The sequence below is a fragment of the Lepidochelys kempii genome, chromosome 2, assembly GCF_965140285.1.
Source record: "Lepidochelys kempii isolate rLepKem1 chromosome 2, rLepKem1.hap1, whole genome shotgun sequence".
NCBI classification, from domain to species: domain Eukaryota; kingdom Metazoa; phylum Chordata; order Testudines; family Cheloniidae; genus Lepidochelys; species Lepidochelys kempii.
In genome coordinates, this window is record NC_136381.1 from 255,572,206 (window position 1) to 255,590,975 (window position 18,770).

General features: G+C 45.5%; 1 long non-coding RNA gene across 3 annotated transcripts in view; it reads right to left on the reverse strand.

Moving 5' to 3' along the window:
- Window positions 1–18,770, reverse strand: part of LOC140907812 (uncharacterized) — a 35,422-nt gene that overhangs the window by 12,201 nt on the left and 4,451 nt on the right. For all 3 annotated transcript variants that reach the window (XR_012157643.1, XR_012157642.2, XR_013635448.1), the window contains exons 2-4: window positions 5,517–5,669; window positions 3,263–3,355; window positions 2,411–2,493 (exon numbers count right to left, since the gene is read on the reverse strand). This is a non-coding gene — a long non-coding RNA (uncharacterized LOC140907812). The remainder of the gene's footprint in view (window positions 1–2,410; window positions 2,494–3,262; window positions 3,356–5,516; window positions 5,670–18,770) is intronic.

Consider the following 18,770-nt stretch of genomic DNA (forward strand, 5'->3'; position numbering starts at 1 on the left):
CACAGCATTAGGGGGTCATCTAGCACCCTTTTTCAACATCTGGAGTGCAAAAACACTGGACCAGAGGGCGCTGAACGTCATTCACTCTGGCTATATGATAGTTGCATCCCTACTTCCTGCAAAAAAAAAAGCTCCCAACCCTCCTTCAGGGATCACTCTCATGAGAGTATTCTCAAACAAGAGGTGAACTCTACTGCAGCAAGGAGCAGCAGAACACATCCCTCCTCAATACCAAGGGAGAAAGTTTACTTGACCTACTTCCTGATATTCAAAATGAAGGGTGGTTGGAGACCAATCCTCAACCTCTGCCATATCAACTGCTTCATTTGCAAACTCAGATTTCACATGATCACATTGGCAACGATAATTCCATCTTTAGAAAAGGGCATGTGGTTCACAGCTCTGGATATGAAGAATGCCTACTTTCATGTAGATAATCATCCTGCCCACAGATGCTTTCTCAGATTCGTGGTAGGCTCTCACCATTTTCAGTAGAGTATTCCCCTTCAGAATAGTGACCGCCCCCTCCCCCCCAAGAGTCTTTACCAAGATATTCTTGGTACTGGCAGCCCATGTCAGACAGCGTGGTCTCATTGTCTTCCCCTACTTCAACGACTGGCTCCCTGTTGCCAACTCCTACCAGGAAGCCTATGCATCAACTTCCATGATGCTACACTTCCTCTCCTCACTGGGAGTCGTCATAAATGTTGAAAAATCTGTTCTCACCTCCATGCAATCTCTGGACTTCATCAAGGCAACCTTAAATTCTATCACCACAAGAGTATATCTACCCAAGAACAGGTTCCAGACCATGAACAATATCACAGCTCACGTCACAAGCAACCCTCGAGTACCAGTCAAGACATGTCTCTCTTGCCTAAGTCTACTATGTCCTCGTGCACCTACATCACCCCATTTTCAAGACTCCACTTTTGTTGCCTTCAAAGTTGGCTGCAGTCAGTATACTTCCCAAGCCATCATTCCATAAATCTCTTGGTGACAGTTCTGGCCAAAGTACTGTCTTCCCTACTGTTGTGGGCAAAACCTTCAGTTATGAGTGGGCATCCCTCTTCCTCTCCAGACAGGACCATTATTATAGATGCATCCTTATTAGGTAGGGGGACCCACATGAACAGCAACACAGCACAAAGTGCCTGGACATCTCGAGACTCCAGGATGCAGATCAATATCCCGGAGTTGCAAGCAGTCTGGAAGAAATGTCTTTTTTTTCCATTCACCTGCACTCAATGTGTCCTTGTAATGTCAGACAACATAGCAACTGTCTTCTATGTCAACAAGTAGTGGGGAGTGAGAACCACCTCCTTGTGTGCAGAAGCAGTCAGCCTCTGGAACTGATGTATCAGCAATCAAATCACCCTATCAGCAGACGAACTTCCACAAAAGCAAAACGTGCTTGCAGATTCCCTCAGCAGATATTTTGGGTTTACCACAAGGGGAGTGCCATGATTCAGTACTGTGCAATATTTTTACTTTATGGGGAATTCCAACCAGGGATCTGTTTGCCTCTCAAAACAAACAGGAAATGCACCTGTTGCACCGACATTGCCACTCCCAGATGACACTCTGATTCTTCCTTGCCTGGACCAGTTCAACTACGCCTTCCCTCTGCTAACACTTCTGCCATGAGTTTGACACAAAATCCAGCAGGATTTTTCTCACACCCTTCTGGCCCAGACGGTTCTAGTTTCCCAACCAACTACATGTCATCCCAACCACCAATCATCCTACCAATATTCCCCAAGATCCTGACCCAGTGGAACGGCAAGATCAAGCACCCTAGTCTGTGTACACTCCACCCCAGAGCTTGGTATTTGGACAGGTATATTTATGCTCCACAGCTGTACAAGATATCCTCTCTTGTAATAGAAAGGACTTTACTAGAAAAAAATTACCTAGCTAAGTAGAAATGCTTCTCTTCTTGGGCACACCAAAGAGGGGTTCTCCAAGAGACTACAGATATTCATCTCATCCTGGACTATATCATCTCTTTGAAGATATCAGGTTTGTTCATCAGCATCTTGCAAGTCCACTTGATGATGATCAGCACATACCACCCACCTTCTCATGGCCACTTGGTCTTTGCACATCCAGTCACCAATAGATTCTGGAAAGGCCTACTAGGAAAATTCCCACATATTAAGAAGCTTGCTCCCCAGGGGGCCTTAACCTTGTTCTCTCAGTACTCACAGGGCTCCTCTCTGAGCCTCTGGCTACTTACTCCATGTCTTTCCTTTCCATGAAGGTTGCTTTCATTGTAGCCATCATCTTAGTGATGATGGCAGATCCTCCATACACTAGAAGGATAAGGTTGGTTTTTTTTTACAGCTACACCCTAAATTCACTCCTAACATAGTTTCAGAATTTCACCTTAACCAATCCATTCACTTACCTGTGTTCTTCCCAAAACCACACATTTCCACAGAAGAACGAAGACACGACTCCCTCGATGTTTGGCAAGCCTTGCCTTTTTATCTACAGAGAACAAAACCAATAAGGAAATCCCCAAGACTGTTCATCGCTATAGCAGAAAAAGTCAGAGGGCACGCCATCTTCACCCACAGGCTCTCCAAATGGATCTCTTGACTGTATGCTACACTATCCATTTTTGCGCAACCCCCACCCCCACCTCCCCCCCTGGAGTAAGAGCTCATTCCACCAGAGTGGAAGCAACAACTATGGCATCTGTTCAGGAGGCACCCCTCCTGGACATCTATAAAGCAGCCATGTCGGGCTCTCTTCACACATTTGCAAGACATTATGCCCTGGTCAGGACTCTTCCACTGATGCCTCCTTTGGGGCAGTGGTACTTTGCTCAGCCCTACAGCCTCGCACCCTCATCCTACATAAGTACTGCTTATCAGTCACCTACAGTGGAATACAATAGAGACCATCACTCAAGAAGAGGAAGTTACTTATCTGTAGCTGGAGGTTCTTCAAGATGTGTGGTCCCTCTCTGTATTCTACTACCTGCCCTTCTTTCTCTCTGCTTCAGATCTTATCTGATTTGTGGTAGAGAAGGAACTGGAGAAGCGGTCAGTCTACGCTGCCCCTTATCCCCTTGGTCAGAGGCACAAGGTGAGCCAGGGCACATGCGCAGGCCAACACACTCTGCTTTCAAATTCACCATCTCTGGGCATACGATGCTGCATGCATAACCCACAATGGAATACAGATAGGGGCCATACATCTCAAAGAATCTCCAGTTACAGATAAGTAACCTCCTCTTCTGGTGTTCCCTTACCTAGACGATTGGCTTCTGAAAGGTTGCTCCCAGGACAAAATTTCACAGGCAACTTGCAAGGCCATAGATGTCTTCCTCAAACTAGACCTGCAACTGAACATTCAAAAATCCACCTTGACCCCTATACAAAAGTTAGAAATCATACCTCATCTCCATTCAATAACAGCAAAAACCTATGCACAGATTTGTGGCCCTGTCCAACATAGTCAATACAGTCTAGATCAGTACTCAAATCCCAGTCAAGAACTCTCTTCAGCGATTGAAACATAGGGTAGCTGGTACTTTTGTGATAGACCATGTAAGACTGCAAATGTATTGCCTTCATGCGTGGCTCAAAACTGTTTATTCTCTTAAAAGACACAGCCTAACTACAGGTTTCAGAGTGGTAGCTGTGTTAGTCTGTATCAGCAAAAAGAATGAGGAGTACTTGTTAGTATTTGTCATATTCTCTAAGGTGCCACAAGTACTCATTCTTTTAGTCTAACTACACTAATTTCCATACCCACCTTTGAAAAGGAATCTTTCAATTGGTGGAAATACTCTCAAAATGTTTGTGCAGGAGTCCCTTTTGTCTGCCCTCCCCCAATGGTTGTTATAACAACGGATGCATCACTGTGAGGTGGGGAGCACATCTGAACACCCACATGGCCCAGGGAAGGTGGATGCCTCAAAAGCCACTCTCCACATCAACCTCCCAGAATTTAGGGCAGTCAGATATCCCTGTCTCCAGTTTCTACCACTAATCAGGGGCAAATGCATAAAGGTTACTCCTGGGGGAATTCTGCAACAAAAAATTTAAAATTCTGCACCCAATATTTTAAAATTCTGAATATTTTATTTGTAGAAATAACACAATATAATCACACCAGTTTCAATTATTTTTGGTCATTTAGTTCAAAATACCTGTCAGCAAGTATGTCTGTTAACAATAAAGACAACAAAAAAGATTCAGAAAATGTTTTTTGACAAATAGATTTCTTACTAGGCATATTAATACAGAACTCTGAGTAATAATTCATTTAAACTACAATACAGAACCATATTCTTCCTCTGCCCCCCGAACCAGTGCAAAGGCTGGGGGGAGTCAGGGGTAACAGAGGAGCTGAAGGAGAGGAAAATAATTGCTGGGAAGGTGGCTGGGTGTGGGTGGGAAAAGTATGGAACAGGTTTGGGGGGGGGGGGGCGGGACTGTTAGGGAACTTCCCCCTTGCAGACTCTGGCTGACCCCTAGCCTCTCCAATTCAGTCAAGCACGTGTGTCACTCCCCCCATCCCCATCTGTCCTTGCACTCCTGTCCCCCTGTGTCTCTGTGCCCCCACTTAGCCACCTCCCTCCCCCTCCGCCCATGGGGCCCTGCGCCTCCACTCCCATTCAGCCCCTGCCCCAGTCTGTCCTCCCTCACTAGCCCTTATGAGCCCCTGTCTGACCCCCCAGCAGTCCCATGCTGTCTGCCTCCCCATAACCCCTGTCCCTGATCTGGCCCAAAAGATGATGTGAACAAAGGCAGGCTCTTTCTCGCCCCTAGCTAGCTGGGAGTGGCTGCTATGTTCTATTAACAGAGCGCCCTCTGGTGGGCAAAAGGCAGAATTGCAGAAGTTATTTTCTGCTGGGACCTGCTGCTATGTTCTATTGCCACAGTACCCTCTGCTGGGCAAAAGGTGGAACTGCAACACATTTTCAGGAAAACCTTTTTTCTGCGCAAAAAATTAAAAATATATGCAACTCATTAATTATGCACATGCACAGTGGTGCAGAATTCCCCCAGGAGTATAAAGGTCATGATGGACAACATGTCATGCATGTTCTATATCAACCAACAAGGAGGGGCAAGATTCTCCCTCTGGGTGTGCCAAGGCTGACCAGCTTTGGAATTGATGCATACTCAATCAGATGGTCCTCACAGCAGCTTACCTTCCAGGAGCTCAGAATGTGACCACGGATACATTCAGTAGGCACTTCTCACAAGACCATGAGTGGGTAATAGATTCCATTGTACTTCACCGCATATGTCAACTATGAGGCACCCCTCGGATAGAGCTGTTCGCCACAAACAAGAAATGCACTCAGTTCTGCCCAAGTGACAGGGTGGGTCACCAATCCCTCTAACATGCTTTTCACCTTCGATGGTATTTGGGTCTTCTATATGTGTTCCCTCTGGCTCCTAATATCCCAAGTTTTACTCAAAATAAAGAAGGACAAAGCCAGTATTATTCTAATAGTTTTGACTTGGCCCAGACAGACATGATTTCCTTACCTCAGACAGTGGGCCATTTGCTTGTTCACCAATCACTTTCCAGCTTGCCCCTCCCCTTCTCGCACAGGAAGATGGGAAGATCCTTCACCCAAATCTCAAGAGGTCTTTGCCTCAACACATGGCTGGTTAATGGATCATGGGATTAAAAACAATCTGTTAAGGCAAAGTGAAAATAGAGTGTTATTACACAGCAGAAAACTGTTTACTCTTCGTTTCAACTATGGCCAGCTCCAAAGTGTAACTGTCCTCCCTCTTGGGTTCAGGCCACCCCCTTTTGGAGGCATCAGGAAATTGGTATGCCCTCCAGCAGGTCATTGGGCAGTCTGACTTGCAGCTGCTTAATTGCCCAAATGACAGTTCAGGGTGCAAAAAGGAGGAGTCAGCTGGTAGCCCTGGCCTACTGGGGTGGACACCAATAGTCTAGGGGCTTGAGCCCTCTGGACATGGGCACAGCAGTTAAACTCTGTCACTGACCTTCTAGCCTAAAGGATAGTGCAGTCCCGCATTCGAGGGCTGGGGTTAGGGAGTAGAGGGACCCGGGCCCACCCTCTTCACCAGGTCCCAGCCCAGGGCCCTAGCAGTAGCAGGTAATCTTGCCACTGGGTTGGTGGGGAAATGTGTGGTTACTGTCTTGCCTCCCGACGCACAATCAGACCAAAGTCATGCTTTCCTGGGCTACATCCTACGTGGTTCTGCTGGCACTACTCTGTCGCTTCTGGAACCTGGCTCTCAGTCTCACTGTCAGGTGGCTCTTCCTCCCATCTCTCCCCGAGGTGGTCCATATCCTGGGGCAGTGGGTTGCCTTTTCTCCCTACTACCACTCATGGGCTTCACTGAAAGCTCAGCTCTGTCAGAGGAACGTCTGCCTCCTTCCCTGGTCTGCCCAAAACTGAGCTGCAGGGCCATATTCTTATACTTCCTACTCCACCCCTGCACTTCCTCAAGGGGGGCAAGGTGGGGTTGGCTGCACCCACGAGGGACGTTAACCCCCTCTGTACTAGATGGAAGTTGTTTTGCCTCACTACACAAAGGATCCACAGTCTTCACCAAGACACTCCCAGGATGGATCTTGGGGTGTATTATTGCCCATTATGACTTGGCTAGATTTAACCTCTTTCTAGAGTGATAACCACTTTTACAAGATCACAGTCTACATCTGTGGCATTACTCAAAGATGCTAAAATCTGCAGAGCTGCAACTTGGACTTCTATACATACTTCCTCCAACAATTATGCTCTGGTTCATGCCTCTAGGTCAGATGCTGCAATTAACAATGCAGTTCTCTTTTCAGTATTGGACTCTGTTCCAAAGCTCCCTCCTCTTTATGGGAATACTGCTTGGGAGTCACCTGAAATGGAGCACCTATAGGGACACTACTCAAAGAAGGAGAGGTTACTCACCTTGTGCAGTAATTGGAATTCTTTAAGATGCATGTCCCTAGGGGTGCTCCATTACACTCCCTCCTTCCTCTCTGTTCAGCATTTTCTCTGTGAGACTTTGTGGTGGAGAAGAAGCTGAGGGCAATTCATCCACAAAGCCTTATATATCCTGGGAATGGGGCACAAGGGTGTATTGGGTATATGTGGCACTGCTACTAAAAATCTCCAAAGATACAGGGGCACATGCACACCTGAAATGAACTACCCATAGGGACATACATATAAAGGAACTCAGTTACTGTACAAGGTGAGTAACCTCTCCTTTTCTCTGAAGGGAGACAGATCATCACCACATGTAAAAAAGGCACTGTCTGGAGAGAGAGAGATGGCAGGAGAGTCTTTGCCTAGCCTGAAATGCTGACAAGAGTTCTGACTCACAGAAGGGGTGAGATCAGACTAGAGGCTCGTAGAGGGAGGTTACATCTCAGTACTTGTTATTTTGCAAAACTTGTAAGTCTAATGCTTTCAGAGTGAAGTGAATGTAGTTAAGAAATTTCTTTGCTAAGCAAGCCGGTGTTCCTTGCCTTCCTGCCTGGTTGGCCCCAAAGAGGTTAAATTAGATGCCCAGCCTGAACACAGTGCAGGAAGGACGCTAAGAGAGTGTGCATAAGCAACGAGGGAAGCTCTGGAGGTCTGAGGCACTGGCCTTCAAATACTTGAAAAGCTGCCATAAAAAAGATGGAGAAAAATGATTCTCTCTTGCCACTGAGGGCAGGACAAGAGGCAATGGGTTCAAACTACAGCATAGCAGATTTAGATTGAATCTCAGGAAAAACTTCCTAACTGTAAAAACTGTAGAACAATTGAACAAACTGCCTTCACTGGAGGTTTTCAAAAAAAGGCTGGATAGCCATCTGTTTTAGATGGTTTAGACACAACAAATCCCGTATCCTGCCACGGGGGTAGACTAGATGACCCTTGCAGTACCTTCTAATCCCATGGTTCTATGATTCTATGACATAATTGTGCTCACAAAAGTCCTTACGGTATGTCTACGCTGCAATTTAAGCCCAGGTCTGTGGGATTCAAGCCTGCAAACTCAGTGTTTGTAAGTCCGGGCTTGAGAATCCACACTGCATATTGACCCTAAGTTTACAATTTCTGGACCTGGGTCTTACATGTCTACACTACTATACGTAGAACATCGTCAAACTAGACTATCCCAGGCTTCCTAGTGCACTCCCAGCTATAGTTGCTCTAGCCATTTGTTTGTGGTGCACTGTGAGAAAACTTGCTTGTCCACGTCTCAGCACTTTACACAACATTGTCTCAGTGCACCAACACATCTAATCAAATTATTTTTTGGGTCTGCACGTTCCTGGCAACTGGTGCAAGCTATGTGGAGGAATCACCAGTTGAAGAACTTGTCTTGCTTGGGCTTTCATTCCTGTTTCAGGAAATGGGAAAAGCATCCACAAGTCACTGGTGCATCCTTTGGTGGTGTTTTCTGATGTACCGAAGGCACGATACAGACATGGCAGACGCGAACTGGCTGTTGTTCACAAATCTCGGTATACCGCTACTGTCTCCTATGTAGACTGGCGCATCTGGAGCAGGGCCATGAGCACAGCCTGATGGGATTACATCGTCACTGGGACCTGGGATGACCAACAGTGGCGTCAGAACTTTCGCATAAAGCAAGCTACATTTCTGGAGCATTGTGAACAGCTTGCATTGACCTGCCAGCATCACAGCACATGTATGAGGACGGCCATGGTGGTCCAGAAGCAGGTGACCATAACCATTTAGAAGCTAGTTATCCCAGACTGCTATAAGTCTGGTGCTGACCAGTTTGGTGTTGGAAAGTTACCTGTGGGTAAAGTGGCGGTGGAGAGTTCTGAGGCAATCAGGTGTATGATCTATCCAAAGATGGTGGGCATAAACAATGTCCCTAAATTGCTGACTTTGAGAAAATGGTGTTTCCAAACTGCTCCAGGGCCATTGATGGGATTCATGTGTCTGAAGTTTGTTTTCCTCAAGGTGCACCTAAGCACATAAGCTGAAAGGGTACTATTCCATTGTTATGCAGACCCTCATGGACCACAGAGGCCGATTTATGGACGCCAACAGAGGCTGCACTGGAAAGGTTCATGATGCGGGGGTTTTCCCCTGATTGGGAGTCTACGTTCTTGGATAGGCCAGAACACTATTCCCACCCAAGTTGATGGTCATAAATGGAGTAACTGTCCCCAATGTTATTCTAGGGTACCCCTGACTACAACCTTTTGTGTTGGTTTATGAAATTATATCCTGAGTCAGAGGCCCTGGCAAATTACACTCTCAAGTGTAGAACGGTGGTCAACTGTGCATTTGGCAGATTGAATCCTACTGGTGCTGTTTATAGAATTGTTTAGATTCCACTGTCATCAATGTTGTCTGAAGTATTGTGGCTTGGTATGCTCTGCACATTCTTTGTGAATCCAAAGGTGAGCCACTTGCCACTCAATGGGCCTATGATAGTAATTGATTACTGATCTGGTACACTTAGACAGACGGTGCTCCTGTAACAGTTGGAGCAGGCTGCACCCAGACAAGGGAAGTCAGCAATGCTTTGTACTCCCACATTGTGAACTTGCATGGATCAACTGAAGAGGAAAACAGTATGTTTATGGTTGTATTTGTACCATGATTCTTACAGAAAAAGTAGTACTGTTGCTGTATGCTACGACTGGGGTGTGTGCGACTGTCATGAATTATTAACTGTGCATGAGATGACTGCTTATACCACGGTGGTTTGTATGATATGAACTGTGGCTTTTCATTATGGATTGCTCTGAATAGATGAACGGAGATATTGTTTGATACAGCTTCCCAGTTATGCCTTATATCTTTATCTTTCTTCTAAATACAAGTTATATGATGCAGCGATGGTAATAAAATTTATTAATAAATAGGGCTATCAAGCGATTAAAAAAATAATCGTGATTAATCGCACTGTTAAACTATAATAGAATACCATTATTTAAATATTTTTGGATGTTTTCTACATTTTCAAATATATTGATTTAAATTACAACACAGAACACAAAGTGTACAGTGATCACTTTATATTTATTTTTGATTAAAAATATTTGCACTGTAAAAAACTAAAGAAATTTTATTTTTCAATTCACCTAATACAAGTACCGTAGTGCAATCTGTTTATCATGAAAGTTGAACTTAGAAATGTAGAATTATGTACAAAAAATAACTGCATTCAAAAATAAAACAATATAAAACTTTAGCGCCTACAAGTCCACTCAGTCCTACTTCTTGTTCAGCCAATCGCTCAGACAAACAAGTTTGGTTACAATTTGCAGGAGATAATGCTGCCTGCTTTTTGTTTACCATGTCACCTGAAAGTGAGAACAGGCGTTCGCATGGCTCTGTTGTAGCCAGCGTCGCAAGGTATTTGCATGCCAGATGCTCTAAAGATTAGTATGTCCCTTCATGCTTCAACCACCATTCATGCGTCCATGCTGATGACAGGTTCTGCTCAATAATGATCCAAAGCAGAACAGACAGATGAATGTTCATTTTCATCATCTGAGTCAGATGCCACTAACAGAAGGCTGATTTTCTTTTTTGGTGGTTCGGGTTCTGAAGTTTCCTCATCGGAGCATTGCTCTTTTAAGACTTCTGAAAGCATGCTCCACACCTCGACCAAGATTTTGGATGGCACTTCAGATTCTTAAACCTTGAGTCAAGTGCTGTAGTATTTTTAGAAATCTCACATTGGTACCTTATTTACATTTTGTCAAATCTGCTGTGAAAGTGTTCTTAAAAAGAACTCGTGCTGGGTCATCATCCGAGACTGCTAGAACATGAAATATATGGCAGAATGCAGGTAAAACAGAGCAGAAGACTACAATTCTCCCCCAAGGAGTTCAGCCAAAAATTTAATTAATGCATTATTTTTTTAACAAGCGTCATCAGCATGGCAGCATGTCCTCTGGAATGGTGGCCGAAGCATGAAGGGGCATACGAATGTTTAGCATACCTGGAATGTAAATACCTTGCAATACCGGCTACAAAAGAGCCATGCAAATGCCTGTTCTCACTTTCAGGTAACATTGTAAATAAGAAGCAGGCAGCAGCATCTCCCATAAATGTAAACAAACTTGTCTGTCTTAGCGATTGGCTGAACAAGAAGTAGGACTGAGTGGATTTGTTGGCTCTAAAGTTTTACACTGTTTTGAGTGCAGTTATGTAACAAAAAAAATCTACATTTGTAAGCTACACTTTTATGATAAAGAGATTGCAACTACCGTACTTGTATGAGGTGAATTGAAAAATACTATTTCTTTTATCATTTTTACAGTTCAAATATTTGTAATCAAAAACAATTTTATAAAGTGAGCACGGTACACTTTGTATTCTGTGTTGTAATAGAAATCAACATATTTGAAAATGTAGAAAAACATCCAAAGATATTTAATAAATTTCAATTGATATTCTATTGTTTAACAGTGTGATTAATCACAATTAATTTTTAAACGTAATTAATTTTTTGAGTTAATTGCGTGAATTAACTGCGATTAATGAACAACCCTATTAATAAAATGAAAGCCTTTATTTGTGAACACAGCTGTATAAAAAAAAAAATTAAAGCATTCTCAGGCAGGTCAATTGCCATTACAACACCAAAACAACAGTAATAAAATACTCAAATCAGTAATAAAGTAAAGTGTGTAACACTACTATTGAACAGGGAAATCAGTACAAACAAAAGAATTCTCTACTTTTGCATGTCACCAGGCCTCCATTCTCCTTTCTTTCTTTAGCATGTTTAGCATGCACATGGTGCTGCTGCACAGGGTGGAGGACTGAGAGGGGAGGAGGACTGCTGAGGGTACGTTTTCCCTGATTACCTAGTGTTTAGTCATAGTTGCATGGGCCACCCAACCATAGTATTGTCCAACATGTTCCTTATCTGCACGACGTGGTGCCATGGAAGAGACTCAGGATATGGAATAGGAGCCTGAACTCTTGTGGCCATTAGGCAGACCTCTCCATGCTGCCACCCAGCAGTACCTGTAACTAGCTTGTGCTTCACTACTCACAACCTGCTATGGACACAGCCCATGGGAAGTCCTGGCTCAAGCACTCTAACAGGGAGCAACCTCATGACTCCTGATTGGCTCCCTGCCCCTGTATAAACCGAGCTGGTATTCTAGGACAGTGGTTTTCAAACGGCACCATGCCACCATGAGTTTCCCACCCCCCTGCAAGATTCATTTCAGTTTTTCCTCCTCCACCTCATCTCCACAGATGTAGGAATGGTCAAAAAAAAAAAAAAAAAAAGGTTGCCATCTGCCCTTTCCCCACCTGCACCCCAATCTGCCTCAGAATTTCTCTTTTGGTGTTCCACTCACAATTTTGTGCTTGATTTTCAATGTTTGTGCCTGTATTTTGACCACTCACTATCTCACAGCCTAGGCACATGCCTGGAATTTATGGTTTGCATTTATTAGCTGTGCTTATCATGCTCTAGGCTAGTTTATAATAAAAACAGTGCACTATGTCACCTAAACCAGTATTAACACATATATATAAATTATTCCTTCAAACAAAATCAAAAGCCTGGATAAAACAGATAGGCCTTGCACTCTGCCCTGAAGGCTGACAAATTGTTATACTGTGTTCATCCCAATTTTCTGTATTATCTGAGCATGAAACTCAGGCCGTATTGGACCCAGATTGGGAGGAAATTTCACAGTTGAAGGCTGTTGAATGACGGTGCCTTACCCACAGACAAACAAAACTAAGGAGGTTCAGCTTACCTGCCCAGCTGATCAAAATGATCAAGGTAAAGCTCAAGCAGAGAGGATGTTTCTGAAATAACTACGGCCCTTTTGTGCCTATGTATCAAAACAAATATCTTGAATTAGGTCTGGAAACAAATGTGGAGCTCATGCAACCTCTAGAGCAGAGTTGTAGGGCTCCACCAGCTATCCCCTCTTTTGCCAATCACAGGTACATCTTATAGGGCCTAGGCAAAATTGCAAACCTCTGGGATGCCAACTATCCCAATACATGCAGGGAGAGACTGGACCACCACCCACTGGCTGGCTGTGTGGGGGATTGGGTGCACCCGGTGAATGGGTGGTGCAGTAGGCATGATCTCCCTGTGCACTGGAGAGCTACAGGAGGAACTGTGAGTCTATGTGGGCTTGTGCCTTAAAGGCACAATGTCTTTTAGGAGGAGAAATGGCATGGTACCCTTTTCCTTCCTACTGTTATTCAACAAGAATGCATCGTGGTGGGGCTGAAGAACTTTTAGCAGGAGGAGGAGGAGGTAAAGATTGTTGAGGTGAAAAGGTTGAGCCTGGGCCGTTGAAGGGAGGAGAATCAGAAAACAGTGCAGTGCCTGTGCCAGCCTGTTCCCACCTGGTGGAGGGAGGCAATGAGAGGAAGTTAACCGGGAAGAGAAACAGTGAAGAGATAAGTATGGCCCAGGAGGTGAAAGGAAAAAAAAGAAAAGGCGGTGAATCAAAAGAAAGATCCAGTGGAACCAGACTGATATCCCCTGGAGGTAGAATGACTGCTGCTCACCAAGCCCTGGCAGGAATGTGTCCAGGGGGTCTGACCCACCTTGTAAATATAAAATATTTTATGAATGCTGTAGGGAGGGAGGAGCAGGAAACAGTGCCCAGATGTCTCAGGACTAGTCGTAAGGGGCTATGCAGATTTGGAAGGTACAGTCATGGCTACAACAGACACCAGCAGGATCCTCCAAATGTTGTTACAGACGCACAACAATTAAAATAATAAAATGCCAGCAAATCAGCCCAGTTCTTTTTGCTTCTGCCATCTAGCAAATGATCCAGACACTGGACTGTACAGTAGCTACTAGACCCAGAGGGGGAAGGGGCAAGGATTCTTCCTCTCAGACTGCAGAGCACGATGGCCACAGTAGCCCTTTGCAATCCTAACTTGCCCCTGAAGGTAGGGAAGAACAGAAGTATCTTCATAGCACCAGATCCTCTACCTCCATAACCTGTAGATTGGAAGCTACTGTGAAGTAAAGCACCAGAAGGCATATGGGGGCACAGATCCTACATGCCACCCCTCTCTCCCCATCCCCACATCCAGCCTTTCATAGATGAGGAGATAGGATTTATCCCCTAATGAATGGATTTATCCCCTAATGAATGGAAACAAAGTTCAGACATAAATGTCAAGGACAAATGACTGTGCTGCATCATCAGCAGAATGCTATCCACATCATGCTATCTTACATCTCACTATCTTAAAATATTATCTCATTGAATCTATGTTCTCATATCAGAGAACTTCTTTCTGTTGGTGCAACTATTCATTAAAGGCCAACATACTCTGATTTTCACAATATAATCACAGTTATCCCTGCCTTGAAGAATTTACAGTCTAGAAGACAAAGTCAGACAAGATGTACTGGGAAAACCAGAGGGAGCCATTTCCTTAGATAGAACTGTTTTTGCTTCCACTTTCTAATGTTTACCATTTATTCATGGATGGTGGGAAGGGTAAATAGTAACTGGAAAAACAAGTGAGTCAGGCCCTGTTTATGCGAGAAAGGATTTGCTAGCATAGATATCAGCAAACCCTCATAGGGTAGATGCAGCTTGCCATCAGCAGGAGTTCTTCTGCTGGTATAGCTTACACCAGCTCCCTGAATAAAACTGCACCTACAATAGGGCTTTTGCTGGCATAGGTATGTCAATTAGGTGTGTGTGGGTTTTTCCCCACACTCCTAACTGCCAACATTTTTTAATGTAGACCAGACCTAAGTAGGAAACAAACTATAGGTTCCTTCCTCTCTGGGCCAGAATCTGTGATCTTTGGTACCAATTAGGTGCTTGAAAGGTCACCCTAAAATTAAATATCACTTTTCTGAAAGTGTTTCCTCTGTGATTGCTCCAAGTAACACCTCAGATCACTGTAATCAAAAGCAAAGAACTTTTTTCTCTTCCCCCTCGCCCCTGAGTTTATCAGCCCTGGGTGGCGAAGCTCCAGGCTGTCAGTGCCCCACACTGTCCATTAAATCGATGGACGCACTCCTGATGATGATGTGCACTACTGACAAAAGGAGTGTAGGGTGGACATGTAAAATTGATGTAATTACTGCAGTAGCTGTACATCAAAGTAACTTAAATCAGCTTAATTTTCTAGACTTGCTCTCAATGTCACAGCTAAATACAAGATGGAACAGATTGTTTAACGTAAGTAGTTACACATTTTAAGAAAAAAGGAGTACTTGTAGCACCTTAGAGACTAACAAATTTATTTGAGCATAAGCTTTCGTGAACTACAGCTCACTTCATCGGATGCATTCAGTGGAAAATACAGTGGGGAGATTTATATACATAGAGAACATGAAACAATGGGAGTTACCATACACACTGTAAGGAGAGTGATCACTTAAGATGAGCTATTACCAGCAGGGGGGGGAGGGTTCTTCCTCTCCCACCCTCCGCCCTCCTGCTGGTAATAGCTCACCTTAAGCCCTGGTCTACACTAGGACTTTAGGTCGAATTTAGCAGCGTTAAATCGATTTAAACCTGCACCCGTCCACACAGTGAAGCCCTTTAATTCGACTTAAAGGGCTCTTAAAATCGATTTCCTTACTCCACCCCTGACAAGTGGATTAGCGCTTAAATCGACGTTCCCAGCTCGAATTTGGGGTACTGTGGACACAATTCGATGTTATTGGCCTCCGGGAGCTATCCCAGAGTGCTCCATTCTGACCGCTCTGGACAGCACTCTCAACTCAGATGCACTGGCCAGGTAGACAGGAAAAGAACCGCGAACTTTTGAATCTCATTTCCTGTTTGGCCAGCGTGGCAAGCTGCAGGTGACCATGCAGAGCTCATCAGCACAGGTGACCATGATGGAGTCCCAGAATCGCAAAAGAGCTCCAGCATGGACCGAACGGGAGGTACGGGATCTGATCGCGGTTTGGGGAGAGGAATCCGTGCTATCAGAACTCCGTTCCAGTTTTCAAAATGCCAAATTTGTGAAAATCTCCCAGGGCATGAAGGACAGAGGCCATAACAGGGACCCGAAGCAGTGCCGCGTGAAACTGAAGGAGCTGAGGCAAGCCTACCAGAAAACCAGAGAGGCGAACAGCCGCTCTGGGTCAGAGCCCCAAACATGCCACTTCTATGATGAGCTGCATGCCATTTTAGGGGGTTCAGCCACCACTACCCCAGCCGTGTTGTTTGACTCCTTCAATTGAGATGGAGGCAATACGGAAGCAGGTTTTGGGGACGAAGAAGATGAGGAGGAGGAGGAGGTTGTAGATGGCTCACAGCAAGCAAGCGGAGAAACCGGTTTTCCCGACAGCCAGGAACTGTTTCTCACCCTAGACCTGGAGCCAGTACCCCCCGAACCCACCCAAGGCTGCCTCCTAGACCCAGCAGGCGGAGAAGGGACCTCTGGTGAGTGTACCTTTTAAAATGATATACATGGTTTAAAAGCAAGCATGTGAAAGGATTACTTTGCCCTGGCATTTGCGGTTCTCCTAGATGTAGTCCTAAAGCCTTTGCAAAAGGTTTCTGGGGAGGGCAACCTTATTTCGTCCTTCATGGTAGGATACTTTTATCACTCCAGGCCAGTAACACATACTCGGGAATCACTGTAGAACAAAGCATTGCAGTGTATGTTTGCTGGCATTCAACCAAAATCCGTTCTTTCTCTCTCTGTGTTATCCTCAGGAGAGTGAGATATAATTCATGGTCACCTGGTTGAAATAGGGTGCTTTTCTTCAGGGACACATTCCTGCTGGGCTGTTTGCCTGTGGCTGAACAGAAATGTTCCCCGCTGTTAGCCACGGGGAGGGGGGAGGGTTGAGGGGGTAGTCACGCGGTGGGAGGAGGCAAAATGCGACCTTGTAACGAAAGCACATGTGCTATGTATGTAATGTTAACAGCAAGGTTTACCCTGAAAGAGTGTAGCCACTGTTTTATAAAATGTGTGTTTTTAAATACCGCTGTCCCTTTTTTTTTCTCCACCAGCTGGATGTGTTTCAATGATCACAGGATCTTCTCCTTCCCAGAGGCTAGTGAAGCTTAGAAAGAAAAAAAAACGCACTCGAGATGAAATGTTCTCCGAGCTAATGCTGTCCTCCCACACTGACAGAGCACAGACGAATGCGTGGAGGCAAATAATGTCAGAGTGCAGGAAAGCACAAAATGACCGGGAGGAGAGGTGGAGAGCTGAAGAGAGTAAGTGGCGGGCAGAAGACAGGGCTGAAGCTCAAATGTCGCGGCAGCGTGATGAGAGAAGGCAGGATTCAATGCTGAGGCTGCTGCAGGACCAAACCAGAATGCTCCAGTGTATGGTTGAGCTGCAGCAAAGGCAGCTGGAGCACAGACTGCCACTGCTGCCCCTCTGTAACCAACTGCCCTCCTCCCCAAGTTCCATAGCCTCCACACCCAGACGCCCAAGAACGCGGTGGGGGGGCCTCCGGCCAACCAGCGACTCCACAACAGAGGATTGCCCAAAAAAAAGAAGGCTGTCATTCAATAAATTTTCAAGTTGTAAACTTTTAAAGTGCTGTGCTTAATGTGCTGTGTGGCATTTTCCTTCCCTCCTCCACCACCCCTCCTGGGATACCTTGGTAGTCATCCCCCTATTTGTGTGATGAATGAATAACGAATGCATGACTGTGAAGCAGCAATGACTTTATTGCCTCTGCAAGCGGTGATTAAAGGGAGGAGGGGAGGGTGGTTAGCTTACAGGGAAGTAGAGTGAACCAAGGGGCGGGGGGTTTCATCAGGGAGAAACAAACAGAACTTTCACACTGTAGCCTGGCCAGTCATGAAACTGGTTTTCAAAGCTTCTCTGATGCGTGCCGCGCCCTCCTGAGCTCTTCTAACCGCCCTGGTGTCTGGCTGCGCGTAACCAGCAGCCAGGCGATTTGCCTCAATCTCCCACCCCGCCATAAACGTCTCCCCCTTACTCTCACAGATATTGTGGAGCACACAGCAAGCAGTAATAACAGTGGGAATATTGGTTTCGCTGAGGTCTAAGCGAGTCAGTAAGCTGCGCCAGCGCGCCTTTAAATGTCCAAATGCACATTCTACCACCATTCTGCACTTGCTCAACCTGTAGTTGAACAGCTCCTGACCACTGTCCAGGCTGCCTGTGTACGGCTTCATGAGCCATGGCATTAAGGGGTAGGCTGGGTCCCCAAGGATACATATAGGCATTTCAACATCCCCAACAGTTATTTTCTGGTCTGGGAAGAAAGTCCCTTCCTGCAGCTTTTGAAACAGACCAGAGTTCCTGAAGATGCGAGCGTCATGCACCTTTCCCGGCCATCCCACGTTGATGTTGGTGAAACGTCCCTTGTGATCCACCAGAGCTTGCAGCACTATCGAAAAGTACCCCTTGCGGTTTATGTACTCGCCGGCTTGGTGCTCTGGTGCCAAGATAGGGATATGGGTTCCGTCTATAGCCCCACCACAGTTAGGGAATCCCATTGCAGCAAAGCCATCCACTATGACCTGCACATTTCCCAGGGTCACTACCCTTGATATCAGCAGATCTTTGATTGCGTGAGCTACTTGCATCACAGCAGCCCCCACAGTAGATTTGCCCACTCCAAATTGATTCCCAACTGACCGGTAGCTGTCTGGCGTTGCAAGCTTCCACAGGGCTATCGCCACTCGCTTCTCAACTGTGAGGGCTGCTCTCATCCTGGTATTCATGCGCTTCAGGGCAGGGGAAAGCAAGTCGCAAAGTTCCATGAAAGTGCCCTTACGCATGCGAAAGTTTCGCAGCCACTGGGAATCGTCCCAGACCTGCAACACTATGCGGTCCCACCAGTCTGTGCTTGTTTCCCGAGCCC